Source organism: Triturus cristatus, chromosome 11, assembly GCF_964204655.1.
Source record: "Triturus cristatus chromosome 11, aTriCri1.1, whole genome shotgun sequence".
In the NCBI taxonomy this organism is placed as follows: domain Eukaryota; kingdom Metazoa; phylum Chordata; class Amphibia; order Caudata; family Salamandridae; genus Triturus; species Triturus cristatus.
The window spans coordinates 985,132,691-985,152,259 of NC_140594.1; positions in this window are offsets into that span (position 1 = coordinate 985,132,691).

Here is a 19,569-nt window from a genome sequence, read left to right on the forward strand (position 1 = left end):
GTTAAACTCTCGGTCTATGCTGATGATATTCTTTTTTACTGCTCTGATCCTGTTTCCTCTATTCCCTCTTTTCTCCAGCAGGTGTCTTCCTTCTCCGCGGTCTCTGGTTATCGCCTAAATGCTGATAAGTGCGAGATTCTACCTTTAAACCCTATTTGTCAAAAGCATCTTTTTTCCCAAACGAGTTTCTCCTGGCAACCATCTAGGATCAAATATCTGGGTGTTTGGTTCGCTCCTCTCTTGTCTGATACGCTCAAATTTAATTTTGATTATGTCTTCAAGAAAATGGACACGGCTATTCAACGCTGGAACCCGCTCTTTCTGTCTTGGTGGGGTCGGCTCAATTCTATAAAAATGATGTTATCCCCTCTTCTTCTTTATACCATTTCCATGCTTCCAGTACACATTCCAGTTTCCTTCTTTAAACGGATTGATTCCTTGTTGCTGAAATTCTTATGGAATGGCAAGCGGTCTCGTATAGCTTTGGCTTCATTGCGCAAGGATAAGGCTCAGTCTGGTGTGCGCTTTCCGGATTTCAGAGAATATCATCGAGCTTTCTCTTTGAAACAATCGACCCGTTGGTTCTCTTCTGATCTTCCGCACTATCCGCCCGTCTGGTTAAGTATGGAATCTTCCTTTCTATCCCCCTTTACCTTTCGCGAGTTCTTATCCTTCACGTCTTCTTTAGTTTGCTTTCGTACGCCTGTTATTTCTCATTCCCGCACTAGCCTTCTCCCTTACATAATATCATCTTATCCCTCCCTCCTTTCCATTCACGAACAACCGATATGGCACAACTCTCTTTTCAAAATTCGTAATCGCACCATCTTTTGGAAGACATGGCATTCTCGAGGATTGTGTTGGATCTCTCAATTAATTTCCCAAGATACCCCTCTCTCATTCCAGGAACTTCAATTCTCTTTCTCACTGCCCTCTTCTGCTCGATCGCAATACAATGCCCTTCTCCCAGTCCTGATCTTATATCTTCGCTCTTTGGCGCCATCTACCGATATTCCTTTGGACCGCAAAGCTACTTCTTTATTATTGGAGACGTCTCCCTCAGCCTCTGCTATTTATAACTCTTTCCGGTACTCCACTGACAGACTAAAATCTAAAATCGAGATTGCATGGGAATTGGATCTTTCTCAGGGTTGGCCAATACCTTTTTGGGACAAAATATGGGCTAAGCTTCATAAAGCCTCTAGAGCTGCTAATACTACCCAAACCTTATATTTCATTTATAACAGAACTTTATGTACTCCACATGCTTTATCCCGTTTTTCACCTGACACATCCCCTATTTGTTGGTCCTGTTCCTGTCCCGTTGCAGATCTCAAACACATGTTGTTTGAATGCCCTCCTATCTCCAAGTTCTGGCACCTAGTATGGACCCAAATACAAAAGATATTCCAACTTCAAATTCCCTTTTCCCCTTCGCAAGTTTTTCTAGGTTCCCTATCACCGACACTCCTGCAATCTCCTTCCCATTATCTACTACTTGACCTTCTAGTTGCTGTGGCTTTCCATACCATTACTTCTAATTGGAAACAGGCTGCAAATGTCTCCTACCAATCTTGGTGGAATGCAGTTTGCTTCCATCATCGCCTAGATACTAATTACGTATCTCCCGTTTCCCTAGCAATTAAACGCGACCTGATTTGGCTCCCTTTGGTATCCTATCTCTCCTCCTTTGCTCCAGTGCACGCCTCTCCAGATCCTAACACAGTTGAGGTGCGTAAGCCACCATGATTTTCTTGTTTCTTTAATGCCTTTTTTGTTATGATATCACGTTCTACTATACTATATGGTATTTTTCATTCCTATACGTAGGCTCTGTTCATGTAAGCTTCATGCTTGTTATATTTGCTTTTAATGAGAGTTTCTATTGAATTGCTTATTTTTTGTATATGTTTATCATGATGATTATACCCCGTTCCCCTCCCTTCTCCTTCCCTTCTTTATTTCTTCAATAAACTCAAACTTAAAAAAAAACATTTTACGAAATCACATACACACCAAAGATGCTAGACAGTATTTCCACATAGTGATACAATGACGCTATATAGTATTTCTATAGCATCAGAATGTAATGACACGTTAACAGCAAAATAATTCTGCTTTTATAATAAAGTTGTAAAAGTTGTTTGCACCAGGCTTGTATTTAAGTACCACCAAGCATGTCATGTGACACAGTGCATGTCAAAACAATTTGTAATTAGGCCCTGGAGGTTAAATCACAAAACATGTTTGGCTTTTGCTATTACATGTCCTTGGTGGTAATGAAGGTAATGCTTGGAATGTATTTATGCATATTTATGCAGATAGACTGCAGTTGAGTGACAGCAGCACCAAAATGACTCAGCACCAGTTTCACTTTCAGTTTCAGTTTATTAAACGTTGTTCGCTTGACAAATAACCATAAAAGCATACATGCTGTTGCAAAGTCATCCTGTGCCCTGGGCACCCTCCAACTTTTTTGCTGACTGGTACTGGTGGTAACTGACTCTGACTGACCCTGGGCTCTGCCGAACCAGGCCCTGGACCAGCTATGCTGAAAGAGACACTTAGAATACAGGGAAAATACCTACATACACTAGGGCATACTATGGGTTAGGGTGTCCCTGTGATTGGCATGACTTCCCCTATAAGGCCCTGGTACATGATAGGAAAGAGGGATTGAAACTACATGTAAGTCCCTAGTATATGATAGGGCTTTGCAGTTTAGAGGCCAGCAGCCATTTCTGCACCTGCGTTTGTGCACTGCTGTAGCCTAAGTTCAGTTTAAAAGCAGACCTGGGCTGCAGGAATGCCTTTAAAATGTCAATTGTGCCCAAACTTGACGTTGGTGTTTGGGGAACTTACAAATTGATAAACTACAATGTTTGGGCATATTAGGCACCTTCAATGTCTCCCCATGAAAGGCATCTACTTGGGGGCCCCCACCAACTCCTGCCCCCCTCACATCTACCACAGAGCCGCGGCCACCATCGGACCCGAACTACAACGCACCATCAACACCACCTTGCTCAAGAGGCCCACAGCTGACCCCACGATCTCAAAAATTATCAGACCTTCTCGCTACTCCCCTTCGCAGCCAAAGTCACAGAGAAAACAGTCAACAGGTAACTGACACGATTCATCCAAGAGAACGCCATCCTCGACCCGTCCCAATCTGGATTCCGAGGCCACCACAGCACAGAGACCACCCTACTCACTGCCACAGATGACATTTGCACCCTCCAGGACCAAGGCCACTCCACAGCCCTCATCCTACTCGTCCTATCAGCTGCCTTCAACACCATCTCCCACTGCACACTAGTCACCAGACTACACGACGCAGGCATACAAGGAACAGCCCTGGACTGTATCCAATCATTCCTCACTGGAAGAAGCCAAAGGATCAGACTGCCACCCTTCCTCTCGAAACCTTCGATCTTCCAACCCCACACTGTCTGAAATATTGTGCATCTACAGAGACAGAGCAGGCGGAAGATCCTTCTCTCACATTGCAACCAAGACCTGGAATGAGCTAACGGCAGACATCAGATGTGCCTCCTCCCTGAACACCTTCAGGAAGACCCTCAAGACCTGCCGCTTAGGCTAAATAGATCTACGGACCCCCCCCCCCCTCAGCACCTTGAGACCCTCACAGGTGAGTAGTGCGCTTAGTTCCTTGATTGATTGATTGATTGATTGATTGATTGATTGATTGGAGAAAAAGTGCTTTCTGGGAGACAATTTTGCCACACTTTGGAGGAAGTGGTCATGCTCAGGGGTTCTGCCCTACACCTCATTGGACCGGGCGCCCTTCTGCTTGACCCCAGAGAACACTGTATAAGTATCTGAGAGGGGCAGAGCCTTTTCAGATCTGCTGCTTGAAACTTAAGAAAGAAGTAGGGTCCGTGCTGGAAGTTTGATTTACACCAACAAAGCCTTGGACTCTGAAGACTGTGCCTGCTGCATTATTTGTAACTACAGCACGTTGGACGTAACTTGCTTCAAGAGGAATAAAGATGGTACGTCAAGCTGGAAACTTGATTTGTACCATCAGGCCCTGCATTCTGACAGACTGCACCAGCGGCATTACTTGGGACTAAAACCTTTGGATGTACATTTTTTCAAGAGGAATAAAGAGTGGGCTCCCTGCAAGCTACATGTTAACAGAGATCACCTGCATCAACTCCACGAAGAGTCTCCTGCCTGGAGTGTATCAAGTGGACTTCTGGGTGTTGTCCAGGTGCCTTGTGGGAATAGTGGTCCCAACCATTCAAAGACTATTTTGGAGGTTCCAGACCCTTGTATTGTGTTTTAGACACTTTAGACCTGCAAGAGGAACATCAATACATCTGGTGAGAAATCCTCCAGAAACGTTTCTATGTGTGAAGGTAAAATCTTGATGAGGGCCTCCCTCTTAGTGTATCTGACTAGGGCTCCATCGCAGTCGGCCTCAAACTTTGACATTGTCCCGGTCAGAGGCAACCAAATGTCCAAAAGTGGCGTTGTGGGTTTCTGAGCACTAGGCAGTGTTTAATCTTTACAAATTCACATCTCTGGTTCCCTCCAGTGTCTTTTTTTTGTTTTGGTGTCATATTTGTATAAATTGGATTTGGATTTTTCTTCTTTTTTGTCTTAATTATTTACTGAATTGGTGTTTTTAAATGTTTTACGTACCAGTTTTGAAGTTAAGTCTGCCTGCTCGCAACCAAGCTATCAAGGGTTGAGCATGGGAAAAATATTCTAAGACATATTCTGAGCCCTATGTTGTGCCAGTGGTATTATCGCCAGTGGTTAATGCATATCTGCCACTACTAATAGTCCACTTTCCAACACATGCAATAAATGCAAAATATAGCAATGAAACAGAAGCTCATTTGCCATACTACTGAAAAATACAGCAGGGTACGTAACATATATTAAAACTGGAAAAGTGTGAAAGTGCAAGTTCAAATAACCCACCAACTACAAATACCAGAAAGCCCATAGAGTATGCACAGCACCATATTACAAAAATACCCCACGATAACAAGTGAATTGTACAGCAACACAAGACCACATAACAATACAACAATGTCATAATAATACAACCAAAAATATTAACTCAATAGAGAGAATTATGTATGGTTTAAAAGGACTTACAAATAGTCTATCACTGCTGGTTGCTACAGACCCTACAGGTGTATTGTACATTTTCTTTCAAAGCCCGCATATGTAGAAGCTGATTTTCCACATAGTCCTTTTGCCTTTATTGTTTTACATGTGCCTTATAGACACTGTCCTTCCTTACTGTAGTGTGCATCAACTACTGTGATGAAAGCACCCAGAGCTCTCCTTCTCATTACCCTGCTGATTGCAACATATATGTGTACTTTCCTGGCCAACAGCATCTTTATGGTCCAGGCCCTATAAGCAGTAACAGTGTATGTGGACACCAGACCTCTACTGCTGTCTCTTTCTAGCAGATTATATTTGATACTAGTGGTTTTTCACAGTAGCCTTGTGATACAGTCGGAGATCTATTGGGACATCAACAAGCCCCCTCCCATCCAATGTACAACAAAATAGCAAATGCTTAATCACTGACTCCTTCCACCACTCAAACTACCTATGTCAAAACAGAAAACCCAGCAGCAACTTTAATTTTCAGAGGCTGTAGCAGGAAAACCAGAATGAAGTACCCTACCAGTGTGCTGGTCGACATGGCTGAAACTGCCCTGGACACTTTGATTTAGAAGTTTTTGTCAATCAATCCAGTCAAGTGCTTGATCAAAGATAGCACTGCCAAGACCTTAGCAAAGGTAAAGTTAATCAGAACAGAAATTGCAGAGGGTGCAGAGCAGTCAGATGTGAATTAAATTTTGTCTATGATATTCACAGACTGGCTACAGCACACCTTCTCTACACCACTGAACTTTGGCTGTAAATCATGCTTTCCAAAGAGACAGATTCTTCCAGTCTGATTATAAAATACTTTGTGCGGCATCAATATGCACTCCAGATTTTGATGCTAGCAGTACAATAGCAGCTTCACACACACACACACAGTAGCTTCAAGTTCTACATTGCAGCAATATTCTCATAGAAGACTAGCCCAAAACATAAATTGTTGTCACTCCATCTTCAACTTTAAATGCTCTACATAAGATGTGGCTTATAGGAGCTGGCCATTATGTTTCAATGACACAATTTCTTTTTTTACAACTGAAAGGATCTGGAAAAATAATTGCTCTCTTTTACATGCACCTACATGGACACATCACGGTTGAATCAGTAGTCCATATAGACCATGTCACTACATGATGACGGTACCTCAGCTTTAAGTGAGGAATATAACATGAAGGTGGAAAGAGTGCTGCTTGAATATGTTACAAGACACTGAGCTAAGAAAATGTGATCAATGCATTCACACTCACAATGAGACAAGATATCTAGGGGTAGGAGGTAAACTCCACTCCCGGCGCAGAGTTTGTGGAATTTTGCCTGTCCGCACTCTGCTTGGAACACGGAGTTTGGCAAGAGGTCAGCCAACCCCTGCCGGAGTGGAATTTACTGGTGCCCTCACCCCTAGTCACAACAATCCTGTTGTGGGGGAATTCCTTGCGGCAACAATAGGGGTTCTTGGCCCCCAACGACCCTCAGCAGCCAAAGAGTCTTAATCTCACAACCAGTAGTGCTCAGGAGGCCGCTTTGCAGAGTGGTTGAGAAAGGGGATGGGGCCTCCGACAACATGTCAGAAATCCCACTGTGGGGACTTGTGGCAAAAAAAGGGGTTCTTTTCCCCAACGATCCTCAGCAGCCAAGGGGATTTCCTTCCCTTAACCAGTTGAACGCCATGAGGCCCCTTTGCAGAGTGGTTGAGAAAGGTGGTGGGCTTCCGATGATGTCTCACCAATCCCGCTATGGAAGACTTACTTGTGGTAACAGTAGGGGCTCTTGGCAACCAACGACCCTCAGCAGCCAAGGGGACTTCATCTCCAACCAGTAGTGCGCAAGGAGGCCCCTTTGCAGAATGGTGGAGAAATGCGGCAGGACCTCTGGTGACATCTCAGCAATCCCACTGTGGGGGACTTACTTGTCACAACAATAGAGGTTCTTGGCCCCTAACTACCCTCAGCAGTGAAGGGGACTTCATCCCCAACCAGTAGTGCACTGGGAGGCCCCTTTGCAGAGTGGTTGAGAAAGGGGGGGCCTCCAACAATGGCTCAGCAATCCTGCTGTAGGGAACTTACTTGTCCCAACAATAGGGTTTCTTGGCCCTCAATGATACTCAGCAACCAAGGAGACTTTATTAGGGGTGGGCAAGCAATCCTCCACCCCCTCACAGAACTCAGCGGAATTTGGAAGAGTTTTTCAGTAACTACACGGAATTCCACGGAGTGAAAGTCCATGAGCTCAATCCAAGCCTAAAGATATCACTGACTGTGAGGCGAGATTAATCCTTGCTCACTGGGTGGGAGGTAGTTTATTTTTCAGTGTGTTGGATGTTCATTTTCTATTGGTTGTGTAGCAGTCTTGTCCACTATATGAGAGTGAAATATTTTCTACCAGTCCCGCTGTCAGTCTTGCTTGGGCCTGTGTTAAATGTAGGTGACAGCATAGCTGCTCAGGCCATACTTGTTATACACTTCACATGGCAGTTTATTACAACATTACCTCCATAGGGTTTGGATGCTTGGTTTTTTTCTAGGGGGCATAGTGCGACCCCAGAGAAACAGACTCAATACTACATTTTCACAACATCCCTGGTTTTAGACTGTACTTAACGGAGATTTCATATTTTCCACACTCTTTTCTTCTTGAATATTTAGAGTCTCCTCTCCCCTGTTGTATGGTGCCAACATAAAAATCATGAGATCTTATGTATGACATGACTGCTCAGTTTGTACAGGGAATATCTGTTGCAGAAGGTCAGAATACCCCAGCCAGTGCAGGCAGAGAATCCAAACACCAATGCCATGCTTGCAAGCACTTTTGCCTCTGTCACTTAACATGAAAATTCATACTACATCAAACAAGGTAATTTAATGTTTAACATTTTCACATTCTTACATTGTTTTAATACAGGAATCGGATTTGCCTTTTCCTGAGTCAGACAAGTTGAAACGGGACTAGGTAGGTAAGGTGATCTTTGCGTGTAAAACATTAGCAGGCATCCTGTTGATGCTGCAATGACAACTTGCATGAAGTATGGGGTAGCTGTCTTTTTCCAAAAGTCACTTTCACTATATGTTCTTAATACCCAAGCGGATACTGAGAGATTCTATGTTTATAGGAGGGCTCAGGGTTCAGGGAATGACATTTGTGGGTGGGTCTGGTTATGCCATGGACTTAAAGAAATTAGGCTTCTTCTCAGACCTATGTAGGCTATAACTAAATTTGGCTGGAACAAACTGATTGCGGATGGGGATTGGAATATTACAGTTGCCCCAGTGCTGGAAAGGTCAGAAACATTAGATTTTCAGAATACTAGAGACAGGGACCTGCTCAAAGACTTGCTTAGTTACCATGCCTTGGTGGAGCTACCTTCTCCTTGGGTAGGGAGTACACTTTCCTGTCATATGGACATGGCTCGACTACGAATAGAGATGTCTTTTTGGTGTACCATATGACACTGCAGACATGAATTTTTATGATAAAGTGCAGTATGATATCTTGGACCACTCACCTGTGATTCTGTAGATTCTTCTGTGCTGGTTTCACCTCTCAGTAAATTGGGGAGATAAACCAGCTCTAAGGATAGGTAACAGGCTGCAAAAAGGGCACTTCCGAGACCCATTTTAACAGTTACCTCGAGCCAGGCTGCTTGGGCTTCTGGGAACACATAAATTAGCTATAAAATTATGTAATATTCAGCCAAAATGAGCCAAAAGAAAGGCAGTATCAGACAATACCAAAAAGAGATGCATATTTAAAACTGGAGAAAATAATATGCTAAGTCACATTCGGTGTTAATATTGAGAGACTTAACGAAAGCGACATATGACTTGAATGCTTTTTCTACTAAATGCGAGCATGCCCCACCCAAATGAAATGGAAACACCATGAGCATGGCTATAGTAAAGGTACGCTTTTGGAAATCCAGCCCCACCAGAGAGAATCTTCATCTGTCAATCCGGCTTTGAGGAACGAAACTGGAAAGTTAGAGGTGCACTCATTATTAGCAATTAACTTTACCTATTCCTTAAGAAGGTGTGTGTTTCTGACCTGCAGGGCACCTTGGAACTAGAAGAGAACATCTAACAAATGTTCATATACCTGCTACATAAAGGTGAGATCCATTCCACCTTTCAAGCCATATTAACAGGAAAATGTACCTGGGAAGACAGGATTCTGATTGAACTTCAAAAGATAAACAAAACTAAAATAGCCTTGCTCTTAAAATAATTATTTAAAGATGCCACCTGTTCTGGCAAATTGCGCCCCAAATATAATACAGTCCCATCACATTAATGCACAACCCTGTGAGCTATCACCCTATCTCTTTGCTTAATACAGTAACTAAGGGCCAGATGTACCACCCTTTTTTGCGGCCGCAAACGGGAGGATTATTCCGTTTGCTGCTGGAAAAAAAGGTAATAGCATGTACAAATGCTATTTTGCGAGTCCCTGACTCACAAAATAGCATTTGCGACTCTTGCTATTAGGAAGGGGTCCCCTTTCTAATAGCGAGTCAACATGCTATGTACTAGTGTTTTGCAACCACATTTGTGACCGCAAAACACTCACAGTTTACCACCTACTTCAAGTAGGTAGTAAACCACTCGCTAAGGGGAAGGGGTCCCCAGGGGACCCCTTCCCCTTTGTGAGCATGTAGGAAAATATTTTTTAAGAGCAGGCAGTGGTCCCAGAGACCATTGCCTGCCCTTAAAATAATGAAACTGAAAGATTAAATTTTTCTTTTTTAAATGCATCCCATTTTCCTTTAAAGAAAACGGGCTGCATTTAAAAAAAAAAAGCTGCGTTATTAAAAAAGCAGTCCCAGACATGGTGGTATGCTGAGCCCAGTAGGCCACCATCCCTGGGAGGGCCTGCCATTCCAAATAGGCTGGCAAATAGCGAGAGGCTCATTAATACGCCATTAGGAATCCCTAACAGTGTGAAATACACTGTTGTACATTGGTAATAGCGCAAATTGCGAGGCGCTATTTACACAGTTGTACATCTGGCCCCAAGATTCTTGCATAATACAGATATTAAGATCCTGTCCAAAGTATTGGCCATCAGACGGAGGAAAATGGTGATTGCCTTTATTCACTTCTCCCAAGTTGGAATTGGGGCTTGGTGATTCCTCTAGTGACCAAACTCTCTTCCATCTTTTATCTCAGGACGCAATGCTCCAGATGAGAAGACCACCCTTTCTGTGCATGCACAAAAGTATTTTATTGTGTTGAGTGGGATTGGGTGTCCCGCACTATCGAGAGGGCTCAAATTGGACATGGCTTTATAGGGAAGGTGAAAACACTTCATATACATCCAGTGGCAAGAATGAAATGCGTTTTATTTTGCTGGAAGCTTTTCCTATAGAACAGGGACAAGAATGTGTTGCCCATATTTCATTTCTCTTCTTCTGACTGCCTCTTGGACAGCTGGCAACAGCATCAAGGCTGTCCATTAGAATGGTGGGCATAGTGACACCGGCAGGCAAGCAAAAAATAATTATGTATGCAGACGTTATCCTCCTCAATCTGCCAAACCTGTCCCTTCCATATAAAATTTGATGTCGTGAATAACAGACTTTTCAGCCATTTTGGAATATAGAATACATTAAACTCAAATGGAAATTCTACCACTCAAAGTTACTTTTGGGGGGAATTTGATAGGTTGCCTTCTGGTTATATGGGCCCGAAATAAACTTAAATAGGTGGACATCTGCTCAACAAGGTCCTACAAGACATGGTGCCAGATAATATGAATCTGCTAATGGGGAGAGCCTTTCCTGAGATAGTCATCTCTTAACCTATCACTATCAGCTAGTGTACAAGTCATGAAAATTATCATTGCACCAAGTTTTAGCTATATTTTCTGCATTTTGGCTATGCCATAATACAATCACTTATAGGAGAAATAGACTCAATGATAAAGACATTTATTTGGTGCACAGAAGGATTGAGATTAAAGACATCTAAACTTTACTCTACTGTTCAATCTGGTGGACTAGGCCTGCCTCACATGTTCTTGTAGTATAAGGTGCAAAGACTCAAACCCCTTGTGCGCATATTTAGTAAGTGTCAATCCCCCACCCAGCATTTATAACGTGAATTGACAGGTACAATTATAGTCTCTACCTGCAATCATGGAGAAAAGTGTATGAATCACTGAAAATACACCTGTACCTGCATACTGAAGCTCCCATATGAAAAATGTATTGCTTTGAGTAGACGATTTTCCCTTCAGTTTAAGTGAGTGGCAGGGATACGTACACAAAAGATCGGAGACTTCTTGACTGAAGGGCTTTTTAAACTATTTTCCAAATTACAAATTTGGATAAAGTGGAAATATTTTGACCTCGTAGATTGGGTGTAGGAGGTGCTTGATTCCCCACGTTGATCCACTCTCTTCACCTATTTGATCATTCAATCCATGGAGAAAATTTACCGGGTGGTGCCAGGTTTGTGTGGAATAATTGTCACATTACTGTTCTCTAATACCGTTGGAGCAGATCATAGGGAAAGGTGGAAAGAAAACCTCCCATAAGAATTTACCAGAGGTGACTAGTCTACTAACCTTCTCCATCTGGTTGAAGGAAGGCAAGAGTATAACATAACTCATTTTTTTTCACAAATCGCTATGGTCCCAAAGAGTTTCCACAGAGCATGACTGTATACTGCCTCTAATTATTGGAGATGTAGAGAGGCGAACGGTGATACTGCCCATGCTTGCTGGTCCTGCCCATTACTGCCCCATTTCTGGTCACAGGTACATGACACAATGAAAACATATAGTGATCGAGATACTCAATTACTGGCTCCCATGGTAACGCTGCATGACTTTTCTGCTTTAGTGGAAATGATGTCACATGGCAGAGGTGGTTTACAAAATCCCTGGCAGTAGCAAAGATGTGCACAGTGAGGATTTGGAGAGGCGCTCAATCTCGCATTGTAGAGGAGTGACTTGGGAAAGTGATGGTGATGACAGGGCATGAGAGGATTAACTATCAGTCTGACATATTTGGCATAATATGGACACATTTTCCCTTTCCAGTTTGTAGATAAGACATTCCTACTGAGAGTGTGTGTGCTAGTAAATGAGACTACATCTGACCTTAGCAATAAAGAATATCATTCGACAAAATGTAAGCGGTGTGGCCTTCTTGGTAGGGGCGTCATCAGAACATGTAGTGAATATCCCTTACGGTTGGTGATGCTATCATAGTCAATAAACATATTCGTTGTCTTTGGCTTCCTAAGAATAGGCACAGTTGGCGAAGTTCCTATGTAGGAAGTAGTTGGAGTAAAGGAGTAATATTAAGCAGAATGTATTTTGTAGTGCACTCCTACAGGTCAAGCATTAATGTTCTACACAATGCAAAATGAGCATTAACCATATTTGCTGATGAGTGCTATCCATTGAACCACCTTCTTATTTTACTTGCCTCACCTCCCCACTCTCTACCCCTTGTCGTACACATGATCTCTCTTGTGCGATATATTTGTGCCATCTATCTTTGAAACAATAACAATGTCGCTTATGGACACCCTACTATTGTTATAACATATACATCAGGTTTATTGTAAACCTTTTCAATGTCCATGTTTGTCTTCAGTGGCCTTGTATTTTTGTGATTCTTGTATGTAATGAATCGTTTTAAAAAGACAAGCAAAAAGGAAATGAAAAAGAAGTAATAAAACAGGAATATGATATACAGACCGCCCTTTCAAAGTCTCATGCTTTGATGAATGTAGACTTAGATAACCCGCATATTCAACTGTCAATGGTCAGATTACATAGCAAAAAGTCATCCCTCTGTGAAGGGCGTTTTGCGTTACTAGACTTCTCCCTCAGGACACGGACATCAATTCACTGAAATGCCATGGGTAGCGGAAGTGACATTACGAGCCCTTTGACCTCCACTTTTGCTCACACACACACTTACACATACACACAAATTCAGACTTATACACTGTTAGAAATGGGGGTCTCTAGTAGGCAGGTTGTTACCCTGTCCAAGAAGGGACCCTTCTTCCTAGTCAGGATAAGGACTAGGATACTCTACTGAAATAACCCCTGCTCACCCCATTGGTAGCATGGCACGAGCAGTCAGGCTTATCTCAGAAGTAGTGTGTGAAGAATTTTCACATAACCAACAGTAATACAGTGATAACACTGCAAAAGGACACCATACCACTTTTAGAAAAATAACCAATATTTATCTGTGTAAATCAAGACCAAAACAATTAAAATCCAACATACAATAATCAAGGAAAGGCAGGTCCTTAAAGTCGTTAGCTCAGTCTGGTGCTACAGCGGTGCTAAAGATAACCAAATCCAAGAGTTTCAGTCGACTGCATCAGTGCAGATCGGCGTCAGTGTCAGAAGACTGGTAAACAGTATCCTTTGTTCCAGCCGACTGCCGCGGTGTGCACCGGCAATGTTGGTCATCTTGGCTGCAGTGTGAAGCAGAGCGGTGCGGCATGCGGTGCCCTTAGGTTGCTGTGCAGGCAGCGGCTCGCTGGCCGTTGTCAAGCGGCGTTGGTAAGACCAGGGCTGCAGTGAGATGTGGGTCGGTGCTCATCATGGTGCTGACAGTTACAGTGCAAGCGGCAGCATCCGTCGAAGATCAGCAGTCACTGGGGCTGCCATCAGTGTGCCACGGTTGCAATGTGGGACAGGGCGGTGCTTCGTGTAGCTTATGAGCAGTGCCTCTAGACCACATTGCAGACCGCTGTGGCGATGTCATTGGCATCGTTGGTGAGACCAGGGTGGTGGAGTGAAGTGAGGCAGTGTGGAGTGTGGTGCCCACAGGTCGTGCTGCAAGCAGTGGATCGGTGGCAGCAGTGGTTGTCAGTGAGACCAGGGTTGCGGTGTGAAGTGCGTCAGTGTCCTCTGCGGTGCCTTCATGTGCCTTGGTGATGGTGTCGGGTTGCAGTTTCCCTCTGTGGCAACTGAGACACACGGTCCCAGAGGCGGTACCCAGAGGAAGGTGAAGTCTTTGCGGTTCCTGAGACCTCTTGAACAGGGAGCAAGCTCTACCTCAAGCCCTCAGAGAAACTCAAACAAATAAGTTGCAGAAAGTTCAGTCCAGTCCTTTCTCTGCCCAAGACCGAAGCAGCTGCGGCAGGCCAACACAAGAAAGCACACATCAAAGTGGTAGTTCCTCCTGACAGCTTCGCCAGCTCTTCTTCTTGGCAGGTTTCTGAATCCTAAAGAGTTCTAAAACCCAGGGGTCTGTGCCCCACATTTATACCACATTTCCCTTTGTTCTCTTGTGGCAGAGAGTGTCTGTGCTCAGTCCAAACCAGTTCTGTCCTCTCTGGCCCAGCTTCCTGGCAGTAGCTGGAGACAACATTGTCCAAGGCAGACCATTCCCATTCCTAAATTCAGCCCAGGTCTATTTAGCCCAGCCTTGATTCATCCAGGAGAGGCAGGGCACACCTCAGCTCCCCAGTGGCTGTCTGAAGAGAATGCATATCCCCAGTCCCTGTCGTCAGACAGTCAATCCACAACCCAGCAGAGGCACATACATGCATTTTTACATTATGAGTTCAGGCACACTAAACTCAATTTCTCTATCTTGTCCCAGTGGGAAGTTACACTTGTAAGATGTTACAAAGTGTCCCCCATTCTATCCTATGGGATGGGTAGTACTTGCACTTTAACACTGAACAGCAGTGAGAATGTGTGCAGGGACACTGAACCAGCAAAAACACAGTCAAAACCAGGAGGTCAGAAAGCAAAGCAAAAAGACAGGAAACATGCCAAAAGATGCCAGGTCTAACAAACTCTCTCACACATAAGCACCCTCCCACCTGCAAGCATGCACACAGCATACATTTAAAAGCATTTTTTACTTACCTCAGCTGACATGGAAGGGCACATTCCAGCTTATAGTACTCCATTTTCATAACACTGTTAGTGAATAATATATTTTATGTATTCACTATCTATTAGTGAAATAAACAATTGACAGAAAATAAAGAGAGTGGAGCCCCAGCTGCCCCTGTGTTCCTGGTACTGAATGTGCCACCTCTGAGCCATATCTTTGAAAATATGGTGCTCTCCTGCTTCTTCCCTGTCGGGCAACCCAGCCCAGCCTCGCTGGAGGCTGCGCTGCGTTACGTTGCGTGGAGATTTTGTAAATTTCCACCTGTGTCTCTTTTTTCTCTCTGACAGTACCTCCCCTCAGACTTATTTGCTCCTGACAATACATCCTATCATTTATTCTTCCTCTGTGTCACCTTACATGTTCACTTGAATCGTTACCACGTTACTGTTCCCAATCTCAGGAGCACCAGTAAAAAATAAAGATGTTGCAACAGTGACATGTACTTTTCCTATGACAAAGGGTAGAAGACAGACAATCAAAGACAATTAAACACTCAGCTTTCTTCTGTTATTCATTGATTGACGCGGACACAACACATGTTTTAGGAATCTAATAATTGGAAAGAAGCGACAGTGAGTTTCTGTGTTTTATTTTTATTTAGATCAATGTTTTCAAATAGCAGCTCTTTTAAGAATTCCAGTTCATTTATAAACTGCCAAAAAACTTGTTCCCTCAGGGTTTGAAATATAAACAGAAAACAAACAAATATACCTGTACACACATATTACTATTAATTGTAATCGTAAGCTGAACATTGAACTGTGTGGATCAAAGCATTTTATACACAATAGACTTAGGACCCGATTATGATCTTGGTGGATGGGATACTCCCTCACAACCATGACAAATATCCTGTGAGCCCTAATTCACGTTCCATGGGATATAATGGAATTGTAATGAGGCTGATGGGATATCTGTCACGTTCGGGATGGAGTAACCCTGTCCACCAAGATCTTAATCAGGCCCTTAGTTATGAACACAAAACCTTAAAAGAGATGCTAGAAGCATCCTTTGTACTAAATGTTATAATATACTGGAGTAGACTAATTTGTCCATTATCGGAGCACAGTCAGCGCAATATCTGCCATACAAGTGACCCTTTAAACTAGCCAACAGTTCAAATTACAACTTTTCACCCATTTTCAATACATCTAAAATCTGAAAGATCGAATTCAAGAGCATAATACTCCTTTTCGGGTCTGCTGTTAGCCAATACCTTTTGATTTTACCAAAGTTATAGGTATAATATACTTATTTAAAAGGGCTTTCAGACTACTCTGGATATTGGTCTATTGTTGTGTCATTCACACTTTGCTTATACCCTCTATAGCATGCAGCATGGGGCAACGGGCCAGCCTAATTCAGGAACTGGCTAACTTTTCTTTGAGTGCCTGCATTTCACTCTTTCACACGAAGCACATCCATGCAAACATTAGTTCCCTTCAGTGCCGGTGTTTTTATTTGTACTTAATCTTTACTCTAGTGTTGCCTTTGTGTTTAGAGCTTGATGTGAGAACAGGATTCTTTCTACCACCTATTCACAGCACAGGATACATTCTCACTTTATTAGTTCCTGCTAATGATGTTGTAAGTTCCTTTTGCAGCTGCCTTTTTTCAACTGACTGCTTCTATTTTGGAGCATACCAGATTGTGCCTATTTGAATATATTATTTATTAGAAAAAATATTTTTTTAGAATACACATAATTAAATGCATTTCTAACTGCACTCCTGGGTGCATTTTAATTGAGGAGTACAGATAAACACCTAAACAAATTTAGTCTGTATGTCCGCTTGTATGTCTTTCTAGTTTGCTTTCAGTGCCTTGTTTGTCATGCTTATATAGATAATTACCTATTATATTACTAATTGAATCTGTGCTGTGCCGTCTATCTATCTATCTATCTATCTATCTATCTATCTATCTATCTATCTATCTATCTATCTATCTATCTATCTATCTATCTATCTATCTATCTATCTATCTATCTATCTATCTATCTATCTATCTATCTATCTATCTTTGCATCACTATCTATCTGTCGATCCTTTTAACTACCGTTCAGTGTGTCTATCTACCTGCCTACCTGTTTATCCAGGTAACTATCTACCTGTCTATCTTCTGGGCAATCTATCAACCTGTATATCAATCTATCTACCGTCTCCGTATCTATAATACCGTCTCCCATGGTATATTGCTTTAATGCCTGGCAGATATTGGACTGGGTGTAGCTGCCTTGAAGTGGCTTAGCTCCTTTTTGACTGATGGAGAACAGTAGGCATGGATGAAATCATATTTATCCTCTGCAATATCAAGTGTGATGTGCCTTAAGGGCCAGCACTAAGCCCCAACCTTTTTAATGTTTATATGTCTCTGCTGACCTTTTTAGTGGAGAAATATGGTATAATGATTATTTCTTACACTGATGATACCCAGCTTTTATTCTCCTCTGAGGGAGCTTCGGACTCAGTAGGGAATCTTTTTCTGCTTGTGTGAGGATTGTTGTCAGCTGGTTCAAAGTAAATCACCTGCAATGCAATCCGGAAAAAACAGAAACCGTTCTCTTTGGTCGCAATACGTCTCATCATGTAATACTTCAAATGTATAACTATACTTAATAAAGGTACTACAAGTTTACTTTAACAGTTGGCACAAATTATGTTTTCTAAAGAATGTCAACTAATATCATGTGATATTTTGAATCTACTTGTATCAGTATCAAATATGGAATTTCAAGTGAGGTTTTAACAAATTTGAAATTGATTTTTTATCTAATATTCCTTGATATCTATTTTGATCTGGCAATCAAGATTTACAAACCATCAGGATCTCCATGGGCCACAAAGCAGCACTGACTTGTGCTAATCTGTATATGAATATATTTTAAAGTGAATATGTTTTTAACAATGCTAACTGGAACATGAAGATAATCATGTGGTGATTATTTATACATTAAATAATGGCCACTTGATTTGATATAGATCCAAGGTAACTGATTTGGCAGAGAACCAACATAGGACCCATTGTTCTATCAAATTTAGAAAGATGAAAAGTATTGGTAGCTTCAATTGTCTGAACACATTCATCTACCTGAGGGATAACCAACTCCTTATGGATCTATTTGTAATATCCATGGACATAGACCATCTTATACTGAGAAAATCGTTCACCTGAAACTGTTAACAGGACACCTACCACACAGTCACTTGTTAAGAGGATATTTGGCGGGAAAATAAAGTATCAGACACATTAACAAGCAACCTTGAGTGCATTTTACAAATCAACTTAGGTGAAGCGAGGGAGAAAACCAGCCAAATGCATTGAAAAAATAACCACTGACAACTAAGAAGAACCAGTGAAAGCAAACCTGATATTACTTACTTGAACAAAATCATTATTAGTCATTAAGATACACATTGGCTAAAGTATTAATTTGTAAGTGATATAATTGGGCAGAGCTTTTTGATCCCTCAATTTCCCTCTCTTGGCTCCCCTACCTTTACCCGTTGCCAATAGGTGTTTTCACAGGCTCCAGAGTGTTATACCACGCGTCTTCTCCTTGTTGCAGCTGAGCAGAAGGGTCAACTGAGCTGGGAACAGCAGGAAGCATTCCTAATACTAATAATACTGACAGGGTGCAGAAACGTCATGCAGTGTTCCATAAGATTTTATATAAAGGGGACAGATTTGAACGATTGAGGAGGATAACGTCGGCATACAGAATTATTATGTGCTTGCCTGCTGGCGTCACTATGCCCACCATCCTGATGGACGGCTTTGTTGCTGTTGCCAGTTGTCCAAGAGCCAGTCAGAAGAGAAATAAAAGATAGGCAACATATTCTTGTTCCCTGTTGTATGGGAAAAGCTTCCAGCAAAATAAAACATATTTAATTCTTGCCACTGGATGTATAGGAAGTGTTTTCACCTTCCCTATAAAGCCATGTCCAATTTGCGCTCTCTCGATGGTGCGGAACACCCAACCCCATCCAACACAATCAAATACTTTTGTGCATACCGAGAGAGGGCAATCTTCTCATCTGGAGCATTGAGTCCTGAGTTAAAAGATGCAAGAGAGTTTGGTCACTAGAGGAATCATCATGGCACAATTCTAGCTTATTCCATATGTGGCAACAGATGTGTTTGCTTTAGGAAGAGATAGCACTGAACTCTGCAGCATTGTTGTGACAGGACAAGCAGGATAGATTTCTGTGCACTACAGTGTTGTGCTTTTTTGGCAGGATAGACCACACTCCACTGTAGCCGCATGCCATGCTACCACAATAGATAGCCAAGCCCTGCATCCACTTTCCATATTTAGAGAACTGTTGCCCATGGCACATAGTTAGTTTAGTTTATGAAGTGTTACACCGAACCAAAGCTAACAACAAATACATTACACGCATGGGCAAAGCCAATCTCGCCTATGGGAGATCAATTGGCTTTTCCAATGTTTCCTGGCCATGTTGCATCATGGCTGAAAGTAAAGAAAAAAGCTGTATGACACAGCCAGTGTTGACCATGTCATAGAG